Genomic DNA, 11,479 nt, shown 5'->3' with positions numbered 1-11,479 from the left:
GGATGGAGGGTAGCTATCAGGGAGGAACAATTGCATCACTGTGGGCTCCAGTGTGGGGTATCACAGGGCATGGTGCTCTCCCCAGTGTTATTCCACACCTTTATGTACTCTCTTGCTCAGCTAGTCCGGCGATATGGGCTAGGGTGTCACCAATAGGCTGATGACACCCAGCTCTATCTGTTTATGGGTGGCTGGCTGAGCACATCCTGGAGTCACTGGCCAGTGCCTGGAGGTTGTGATGGAATGGCTCCAGCAGAGCTGTCTGAAGCTAAACCTCATGGAGGCAGACAGAGGTCCTGTGGCTGGGGAGGAAAGGACCAGAAGAGGAGGCACGTCTCCCTTGTCTTGATGGTCTACATTTAACAGCATCTTGCTCCAATGAGAATTTGGGTGTGATCTTCAGATCACAAAGGAAATCCCCGCCTCCACCAGCTGAAGCTACTAGTGATCCATGCAACGGTTACCTCTAGGTTAGATTACTGTTAGATTACTTGGCTCCAATCTGATGGAATAAGATGCCAGCTGAGACCCAGGCCCTGACAGAACTGCTTAAAGTAAGTTCTGCAGCTTGGTGTGGCAGTTAGGAGTGTGGACTTCTAATCTGGTGAGCTGGGATTGATTCCGCTCTCCCCCACATGCCACCAGCTGGGTGACCTTGGGCTCACCACAGCGCTGATTAAGCTGTTCTGATTGAGCAGTAATATCATGGCGCTCTCATCCTCCACACAGGGTGTGTGTTGTGAGGAAAGGATAGGGAAGGCAACTGTAAGCCACTTTGAGACTCCTTCGGGTAAAGAAAAGCAGCCTATAAGAACCAACTCTTCTTCTTCTTCTTCAGTAATATCAGGGCTCTCTCAGCCTCACCCACCTCACAGGATGTCAGTTGTGGGGAGAGGAAAGGGAAGGTGACTGTAAGACACTTTGAGACTCCTTCGGGTAGAGAAAAGCGGCCTATAAGAACCAACTCTTCTTCTTCAGTAATATCAGGGCTCTCTCAGCCTCACCTCTCTCACAGGGTGTCTGTTGTGGGGAGAAGAAAGGGAAGGTGACTGTAAGACACTTTAAGACTCCTTTAGGTAGAGAAAAGCGGCATATAAGGACCAACTCTTCTTCTGCAGGGCCTGTAAAATTCTGCTATTCCACCCAGGCTTTTGGTTGAGGTCAGAATAAACAAATAAAATCAAAAAGGGCCTCCATCCTTCTGCCACTGGAACATCCCACCACTGAATAGCAGTCAGTGATATGACAACCAGAATATAGGGCAGCATGGTGGGAAAGCAAGTTATGATGGGGTTTTACTGTATTTTAATCAGAATTTTAACATGTTGTAAACTGCCTCGATCCAGTTTGCAGAGAGGGGTGGTCTATACATTTAATGAATAAATTTCGTTACTGAAGCCTTGGAAATCCAGGGGGGGACATGAAATATCTGAAAACAAATACTGCAGGATCTTATGCTGTACAGATTTGCACAATACTGACATAACATTCAGCAGCTACGAACAGCATTCCTGCGTGTATTGAAAAATCTGAGTAGGCCCTCTCTGAATGTAGTCATACTGCAAGGCAACAGAGTGACCTGCACAGCAGTCAATTAGATGATGATTCTTTGTTTTCTTTCCAATTTCTCAGGGAAATGACAAGGAGGAGGCCAGAAAAATAGCTGAGAAAGGCCAGAAAGCAGCAAGACTACTACTGCAGCCTCACCGATTTTATTGCTACTATTTCATAAAGAAAGATAGCCCATCATAAAGAAAGAAAGCCCATACAGCAGAGTTCAGCTTCCCTGTCATGGTAATTTCCTCCGTGCAGGAAGTTGTTGTTTTTTTTAATGGGAGAATAGCCCTCCAAATTACCAGGATATAGAACACCTAACACCTAAGAGCCTCTTGTGGCGCAGGGAGGTAAGGCAGCAGAAATGCTGTCTGAAGCTGTCTGTCCATGAGGCTGGGAGTTCAATCCCAGCAGCAGGCTCAAGGTTGACTCAGCCTTCCATCCTTCCGAGGTCGGTAAATGAGTACCCAGCTTGCTGGGGGGTAAATGGTAATGACTGGGGAAGGCACTGGCAAACCACCCCGTATTGAGTCTGCCATGAAAACGCTAGAGGGCGTCACCCCGAGGGTCAGACATGACCCGGTGCTTGCACAGGGGATACCTTTACCTTAGAACACCTAAACAAAATTAACCGAAGATCTCTGAATAAAACTCATAATCTTTCAAGATGGATATACTTGGCATCCATTTGACATCAAGACTAGACACAAATCCCAAATCCTTGCAAGAAAGCCACAATTTGAGCACGTGCACATGGGAGAACACAAGTAACATGCTTCTTCCGGTGTGACCATATGTTAGCATGGTTGGATTGCACCGAGAACCCTGCTTCAAAAACGTGATCAGAATGCACCAGGTGTGTGTAAATCCACTTGGGGTGCAGCCGGTATTATAAAGAAAGCCCAATTAGGGTTATTCCTTACATCTTTACAACAATGGCAAGAGCGAAGGAAAGCAGGCTTACTGTTATAAAGAGCCTAATTGCTGTTCTAGTTCCTTTAAAGACGATTTACATGTTTTAGAAATATGCTGAACGCCAAGCTGGCAAACCTGAAATACGGGATGGGATGGATACTGTGCCTCAGGGGACAGGCTGTAAGTCCCATTGTCAAATGGGATTCCAGCGTTACCTGTCGCAACAGTGAGGCAAGGAATCTGGCGCCATTCGGCCAAGGCATATTTAGACACCTTTCTCCTCCCCTCCCCTGCCTCATGTTGCCTCATGCGCCTTTTTTAATTGGAACTGGGGATTTGTAACAGTGAGTTCTTTCTCAAACCGTGTTGTGACCTCCTCTGTATTTCCAAGCCGTTTACGTGACTCCGGTCTGTTGTAATAACATGTGGCAGAGATTCTGTTAGTGTTTCACATAACATTAATCTCAAGGGCCCTTCCAAGCAGGCCTTTCCTGTAGGTAAGAATTATTATTTGCTTAGTAGGGGTGAGTCCATGATGGACATACAATCTGAACTGGGACATTAATTAACACAGCTTCGGTTGAAATCAAATTTCATTTGCGGTCACAGACCAAAGATAAAACTTTTTAACAAGAAGGCAAGTTCTTTGGAAGGACACCAGCTCTTGCCATAGACACGCTGAATTCATTGTAACTGCCCGCAGAAATTATTGTTTAGTATTTAAGACATTTTCATACTGTCCTTTGACCCAGTTGGGGTCCTTAAGGTGCTGCGCATAAAACTGTTAAAACGTTTGGACAATTAACATTTAGGATGATAAAACAATTCACTAAAAATGCATAAACAACATCAGAATCAGGGAGAAAGGCAAATAACTGTTATTGGGGCACACCAAACCAAGCAAAAAACTCTTCACCCGTTGGTGGAAAGCACCCATAGAGGAATACAGACAAATTTCCGTGGGCAGGGAATTCCAAAGATTTAGTGCAATGACTGAAAAGGCCATTTCTTGGGTTGTTTCCTACCTGTTTATCCTCAGGTGGTCGGGGCAACTAAAGCAGAGCCTCTGAAGAGAAACGAGTGTATGAATTGGACTTCCCCACCCCCAATATTAAGAGCCTCTTGTGGCGCAGAGTGGTAAAGCAGCAGTCATGCAGTTCTGCCCATGAGGTTGGGAGTTCAATCCCAGCAGCCAGCTCAAGGTCAACTCAGCTTTCCATCCTTCCGAGGTTGGTAAAATGAGTGTCCAGCTTGCTGGGGGGTAAGTGGTAATGACTGGGGAAGGCACTGGCAAACCACCCCGTATTGAGTCTGCCATGAAAACGCTAGAGGGCGTCACCTCAAGGGTCAGACATGACTCGGTGCTTGCACAGGGGATATCTTTGCCTTTTACCCCCAATATTGATTGTTGGAAATGTAGGTTGCTTTTTGGAGGGCTAAGTTGTCCATCATTTGTCCTTTTATTAAAATATTTGTCCATTATTGTTTTAAAAGCCTCCCTATTCAGATATCCTCTCAGAGGTGAAGTGAGAGCTAAATTAGATAAATGGGCAAATAGAAATTGATGTCTTTGCTGTTTGTCGGTGACACAAGGAATTTGGAAGGATCTTTTTTCACATGGAAAAGGAAGAAGGATGCTAAGGCCTCTGTCACTTTACCATCTCTTCCTCAAAGCACTTACTTCTGCCAACCCAGCACGGAATGAGATGAACGCCCCCTCTGCTATGCAGTCCTGTTTAAAAAATAATTAAGAAGAGAGACTGTCCTGTGGTAGACAGGCTATTCTACCAATATAGAGCAGCAAGCTCCTTAGCTCCATCTGTGTTTTTTTATTCTGTGTTTTTCTTAGATAAATTTATGGTTATTTAAATAATTGGCATATTTTCCAGGCCATTCAGAATATGAGTCTGCTTTCTATTTGCGTTTAACATTATGTGCCATAAATGGTCTGTAGACAGGTAAAATTACAGACTTAAGTATCGTGCGTGTCTAAATCTGTCGACGGGTTTAATGTTGTTATGAACACAAGCTGCAGCTTGATTTCAAAACATGCACCCACCTATGTATAAAAAGTTGCCTGACAGGATTTTAAAATTAGGTCACTATGCAAAGCAAAGGCCTGGATCATCTTTTGAAGTTGCTGTGTAATTAGACTCCTTTCTTCCCATGAACAGGAAATGAAAACTGGCATGAATTTGCCATGGAATTGAACTGCATTCACTCATTGAGTTACCTGCTAGTTCTCAAGGGCAAAGTGATTTTCTTCTACCAAAGAAGCTTTCTGGAGGCATTCCCTTGGCCAGAATAATTGCTCGTTTAGTAATCTTTTTAAATAGCCCCAAATTGACCCAAACATATCAGAATGGAGGCATTTTTTTTCTAGTTATGTTCTTGAGTCATGCCGGAAAAGACATATTAAGGTACAAATATTTTGTCTAAGCTGGTTTTCAAAAAACCAAGTTTGCTTTGTGCATGTTAAATGCATTTGGTAGGATACTGACTCCAGTTCAGCTGGCTAATCCTGGATAATTTCACTTCGTATACATCAATCTCAAATGCATTTTTTTAACAGGGTGATATTGATGAAATGCTGGTTTAGGGATACAAATTTGAATTTGTGAATCATCTGGACCTTGATAAAATCCGGTTAGTGGCACTGCCTTCTTTAGAAATGCTGAAACCATCTATACCAGGGGTAGTCAAACTGCGGCCCTCCAGATGTCCATGGACTACAATTCCATGAGCCCCTGCCAGCAAATTCATGGGAATTGTAGTCCATGGACATCTGGAGGGCCGCAGTTTGACTCCCCCTGATCTATACAGTAGTTTCATATCCTGTGGAATATCTGACTAGGGCCTGCCTGAATAGAAAATGAACACTAAAGTCTTCTGCATACAGCCTCTCTGTGGAGCTTCATGTGAAGGATTAGACTGCTTGGTGTAGGAGTTAGGAGTGCTGACTTCTAATCTGGCTTGCTGGGCTTGATTCTACGCTCCCCCAGCTGGGTGACCTTGGGCTTGCCACAGCCCTGATAAAGCTGATAAAGCAGCCTCACCTCCCTCACAGGGTGTCTGTTGTGGGGAGGAAAGGGAAGGCGACTGTAAGCCGCTTTGAGACTTCTTTGGGGAGAGAAAACTGGCATATAAGAACCAACTCTTCTTCTTTCTCTTCAGTAATATCAGGGCTCTCTCAGCCTCAGCTCCCTCACAGGGTGTCTGTTGTGGGGAGAGGAAAGGGAAGGCGACTGTAAGCCGCTTTGAGACTTCTTTGGGGAGAGAAAACTGGCATATAAGAACCAACTCTTCTTCTTTCTCTTCAGTAATATCAGGGCTCTCTCAGCCTCAGCTCCCTCACAGGGTGTCTGTTGTGGGGAGAGGAAAGGGAAGGCGACTGTAAGCCGCTTTGAGACTTCTTTGGGGAGAGAAAACTGGCATATAAGAACCAACTCTTCTTCTTTCTCTTCAGTAATATCAGGGCTCTCTCAGCCTCAGCTCCCTCACAGGGTGTCTGTTGTGGGGAGAGGAAAGGGAAGGCGATTGTAAGCCACTTTGAGACTCCTTCGGGTAGAGAAAACTGGCATATAAGAACCAACTCTTCTTCTTTCTCTTCAGTAATATCAGGGCTCTCTCAGCCTCAGCTCCCTCACAGGGTGTCTGTTGTGGGGAGAGGAAAGGGAAGGCGACTGTAAGCCGCTTTGAGACTTCTTTGGGGAGAGAAAACTGGCATATAAGAACCAACTCTTCTTCTTTCTCTTCAGTAATATCAGGGCTCTCTCAGCCTCAGCTCCCTCACAGGGTGTCTGTTGTGGGGAGAGGAAAGGGAAGGCGATTGTAAGCCACTTTGAGACTCCTTCGGGTAGAGAAAAGTGGCATATAAGAACCAACTCTTCTTCTTTCTCTTCAGTAATATCAGGGCTCTCTCAGCCTCACCTGCCTCACAGGGTGTCTGTTGTGGGGAGAGGAAAGGGGAGGCTGCTTTGAGACTCCTAGTAGAGAAAAGCAGCATGTAAAAAGCAACTCTTCCTCTACTTCTGCTTGTTCCCACTGAAAGCCTATGCTTGAATCTTCCCCCCTGAAAACAATGGAATTGTCTAACTTTAGCTGGCTAAAACTCTGATGCAATACAGCATTGGCCAAATACGCATCATTAGGCGGAGGGGACCCAGCTTCAGCAAGTAAGTTCATAAAAAAAAATTTGGATGCATTTTTGAAAAATCATTAATTTCTTTGGCTTGTAATCAGACAACATTCTTGTTTCTGTGCTTTATGTATTTCTAAAGTTCACTGTTTTTATGACTGGTCTTTTGGCCTTCATAACAAAACAAGCCTGAGTTGCCACTCTGGCCAATGTACTTATTTGATTTAATTTTATGGTTTCCAATTCATCTAATGTAGACTTTAGGGCTCCCTGAAATAAAATATTCCAAAGAATGCCTCTCCACTTACTGTACAGTTTCTTTACAGCTAATATTTTAGGTGCCTTTTAAAAATGTGCTGCATCAGCAGTACTGCCCCTCCCTCTTATTATATAATTAGGCCTGCAAAATTAGTGACACATTCTGCTTCACCAAGAGCTCAGCAAGCCTTCCTAGTATATAGCAAAACCAGGAATCAAGTCTCTCCTGGGTACTGGAATTTGCCTTTTGTACTTCAGGGCTTGCATAAAGTTAAGGGGACACTTAGCACTTTCCTTAAAAAAAACTATTGTAAGTGGGAGGGGGGAAGGAAACACTTTTCAAATGTCTTTACTGATGTTTTTTCTCACTTCCCCCCCCAATGTCTCCTCCTCACTTTAAGAAACAAATTGCAAAACAACCTGATTCTCCCCCCACCTCCAGTGAAGCACATGTAGGCTGATCTTTAATTCTTTCATGTATGAGTGCTGCTCGCATTACTTAAAGAGGACTTGTACCTTTTAGGCAGTTCTTGGAAGGAAAGAGTCTGCTGCTGTTGGGAGCTAACCAATCAGCAGAGACCTTGGTACAATGTTCATGCTGGAGGCGTGTGGGGGGGTCCGAAACAGGCAAAGGCATCTTCACCTCAAAGAGTGTGCCATGGGCCTGCATTTCCTCTTTGAAGCGGAGAAAATCCACTCCTGGATATGCCGCCAAATATGTAGTGGAACTGTAGAGTTGCACTACAGCTGGGCACATGGCAGGAAAAACCCAACCAGGACCAGAGTGGAAATCAGAGTCAGGTGCAGATGGCTTCTTTTTAAATGAACCCAACGAGCTTAAAAAGACCAGTGCTGATAAGCCCCTGAGCTACCATACAGAGCAGGGGTAGTCAACCTGTGGTCCTCCAAATCTCCATGGACATTTGGAGGACCACAGGTTGACTACTCCTGATATAGAGTCCATGAGCTGCATTCAGGGTGAATGGAGGAGGTGTATGGGAAGACAGAAGAAGAGACACATTTCTCTGTTGTGGGGAGAGGAATGAAAAGGCGACTGTAAGCTGCTTTGAGCCTCCTTAGGGTAGGGAAAAGCGGCATATAAGAACCAACTCTTCTTCTTCTTCTTCTCCTCACTTGCTATCTTGTATATGTGATTCATATTTTCAATCGTATAAAACACACTCCTCGAAGTGGATTTCCAAGTAACTTGAGAACACAGCAGGATTACCTGGACTGATTTCTTCCAGCTGAGTAAAAACAGCCCAGGCTGAAGCTGCTGGGATATAATTTGCTTTGTTGGTATTGGAATTGTTATCAAATTCCCGTGCATTAGCAGAGTACACAAGGCTTACAACGCAGCAGAGGTCATCTGGTCTGTATGTGTGCAGGCAAGAATCAAAATAACCCAGACTCCTTTATCTTTGCAAACTCTTATGGGTCCTTTATTATAAGGAACATGTCCTGCTCTTGTGAAGCACGGTGCCAAGAAGAATGGAGAATAGACACAGTGTGTGGAAAGAGGGTGTCAAAGAGGATGGAAGGAAGGTTCCCTGAGAGTACCTCTCGACGCATCAAAGGAACAGCTGCAGAGCAGAGAGAAAGCACATTTTGTGTCTGAGCCTATCTCTCTGTCTCTATTATAGTCCCCCTCTGAAGTCTGAAGCTAAAAGACAGCATATAGTCCTTCACTTCCAACAATTGTAGCAGTGCCAGCTTCGAACACAGAACATTTCTCTGTGCAATGTGCTTGCTCCCAGCTCTCATGAAAAACAGAGAGCATGACCCGAACTCTGATCTTGTGTATTGATTTCTAACTGATTTTTGTTTAAAGTGTTGGGAACATTTTTTTAATCTTGGAAATGGGCAACCTCTGCCCCAGCAAGATAGTGCTGGGATTTTTCATTGCCAAGGGCTATACATAAGATGAAACCGAAGCTACAGAGCGGCAAATTGGCTCATAGCACTGTAGCGTCTGTTCCCTATTCAGGGGTAGGTGAATCTGGGCATTTTGTTGCCTGCAAATGAATATTAGCAGGTGCTTCTTCTTGCAATTAATTACATTGATCCCATAGTTCAGGGGTAGTCAGCCTGTGGTCCTCCGGATGTTCATGGACTACAATTCCCATGAGTCCCTGCCAGAAAATGCTGGCAGGGGCTCATGGGAATTGTAGTCCATGGACATCTGGAGGACCACAGGTTGACTACCCCATCCATACATCCTATCTCAATCAGGCTCTTTAGGAACACCAGTCATTGTTCTTCTGCTGCTTGTCCCCAGACAAGCTTGAAGATGAAACAAACTGGTTTCAGATTAGATATGCGATGCAATTCTAAGTATTTGAGTCAGAAATAATTTCTACAGCATTCACGGTGACTTCCTCCCAAGAAATGTGAGCCGTATTATAGCCTTAGACTGTACTGCTGTGCAGCTTTTGCAACCAGCTAAGTGGAACATGGAGAAAGCAATTATGTTAGGATTGGCCAGTGGAAAAAGGAAACCAGGCCGACAATGAACACGGTGGTTAGACACGATCAAAATGGACACCAGCCAGAAGATTGCACGGCTGAGGGAAGCGGTGCAGGATTGGGAATTGTGGCGACAGCTGTGTCCTGGGATCACCAAGAGTCAGACACAACTGAATGGCTGGCAACAACAACAACAAGTAGAATATGGAAGAGAAAGCAGCATGATATAGCCCAGAGGTCCTCAATGTTACACTAAAATCACCATGTTTTTAAACCACCACAAGCCATTTGGAAATGGCAGTATAGAAATTGAAATATAAATAAAATAAAATAAATGTGTTCTCGGAAAGGGAGCAGGGCCAAGTGGGCCTTTTGCTCATCAAGGCATCATTGGAGATTTTATTGCCTGTGCAGATATTTTTTTAAATGTTGCTTTGGAAGCAACCGCCACTACAACACAAGAGCTTGTATGACTGAAGGTAAATTGGCAGCCATTTTGTGGCTGTGCCCACCATGTTACAGCAACCCTAAAGGTGTCAGCAGGCTCAAGAAGGTTGGGGGCCCTGGTTCAGCCTGATCTTTTTAGATCACAGAAGCTAAGTAGGGTTGATATTTGGGTTTGAGACCATCAAGGAATACCTTGCAGAGGAAGGCAATGGAAAACCACTTCTGTTCCTCACTTGCCTTGAAACTTGGGATTTCCATAATTTGGTTGTGACTTGAGGGCACATGTATATACAAGTGGGCCATCTTCACTTCTAGGCCTTGGCTTCCAAACCGTAACAAGGTTTTGTTTGTATTTGATGCAACCACATGCCATTATTTTTATCATTAACCACTTTCTAGGCTTTACCCAATCACAGTTAAGTTCTTTCTCAAGCCTGGTTTGGTATAATTTGTCCAAGTGCATTATAATGCTATCTGTCTGGGAAAATGAGTCTTTGCAAAGTACCTGCCCACATGAACAGTCTAGCCAAATCATTATGACTCTCTATTTCTCCAGGCAAGTGCTGTCGTTTTATGAACGCAAGACCACACACGTCTTGGGATACCAATAGCTGAGTGACCCAACTAGTGAGGAAAAGAAAGGGTGACTCAGTCCTCCAAAGTTTTATGGTGATTTCCTAGGCATAAATCAGCAGCTGAAGAAGCTTTGTGGGATGGCAATGGACTTTATTTTATTTATGACATTTTATACCACCCTCCCTTGCAGCTCACGGCGGCTCATGGCCTAGATTCACAAGTTCACAAATTACATTATAATGAGAGGTACCGTTCTCCAGAAATTAAACTCAGCAACTTGTATCAACATTATAAACGTTTAAATTGTTAACCATATAACCATTTAATGTAAACTGTTTTTTGACGGGTTGGCTGGACTGGAACTTGGCTCATGATATATCTAGTGGGCGTATCTGGTTGGGAGGAGTCCTGGGTGGACCGGTAGATGTTATCAGCTTATTGGTATATCAGCCAACAGAGGGGTCACTCCTAAAGAGCATTTACACTTGGTGATGCTAATATTTGTAGACCTCTGTATAGGGAATATCATAGAAACATTTGGAGATTGAACCACATACATATTACTATAGGATTAAGGTCATACCCTTCTGATATCTGATAGGAATTCATGTAAAGATGACCTATTATTAAAGATTTAAAAGTATCTTACATCACTGATGAAGATACCGAAAATGAAAAAAATACCTAGGAGTTCGTTTTGATGTTTTGAAAGTTTGAGGAATTGTTTATAGTAGAATAAACTGTTATTTGCCGTCGCCATCTTGAAAATCATTTCATTTGCTTGCGTTGGTATATAAGGAGCAGTTAAAACAGTACAGGCCAGTTTAGAACCTGTTCCGGTGTGAGAGACCCTGGAAGAGTAAACAAATGGATCAGTTACCTACCTAATTACTATAACAACCACTCACAGGAATAAAAATGTAAATTGTTGATAAAATCAAATATTGGTACCACCAACAAAATCAGTGTCTAAATATTTAAGAATATGATGTACATCCAAGATTAATCAACACAAACATTTGGACAATATAACAAGCCTCGAACTTGAAAAACAAAAATGTCAACATATAAATGGCACTCAGTAAATTATATAGGCAGAGATGGCACAGTATGAGATTACTGTGA

Source organism: Paroedura picta, chromosome 6 (genome assembly GCF_049243985.1).
Source record: "Paroedura picta isolate Pp20150507F chromosome 6, Ppicta_v3.0, whole genome shotgun sequence".
Classification (NCBI taxonomy): Eukaryota; Metazoa; Chordata; class Lepidosauria; order Squamata; family Gekkonidae; genus Paroedura; species Paroedura picta.
This window is presented reverse-complemented; position numbering follows the sequence as displayed.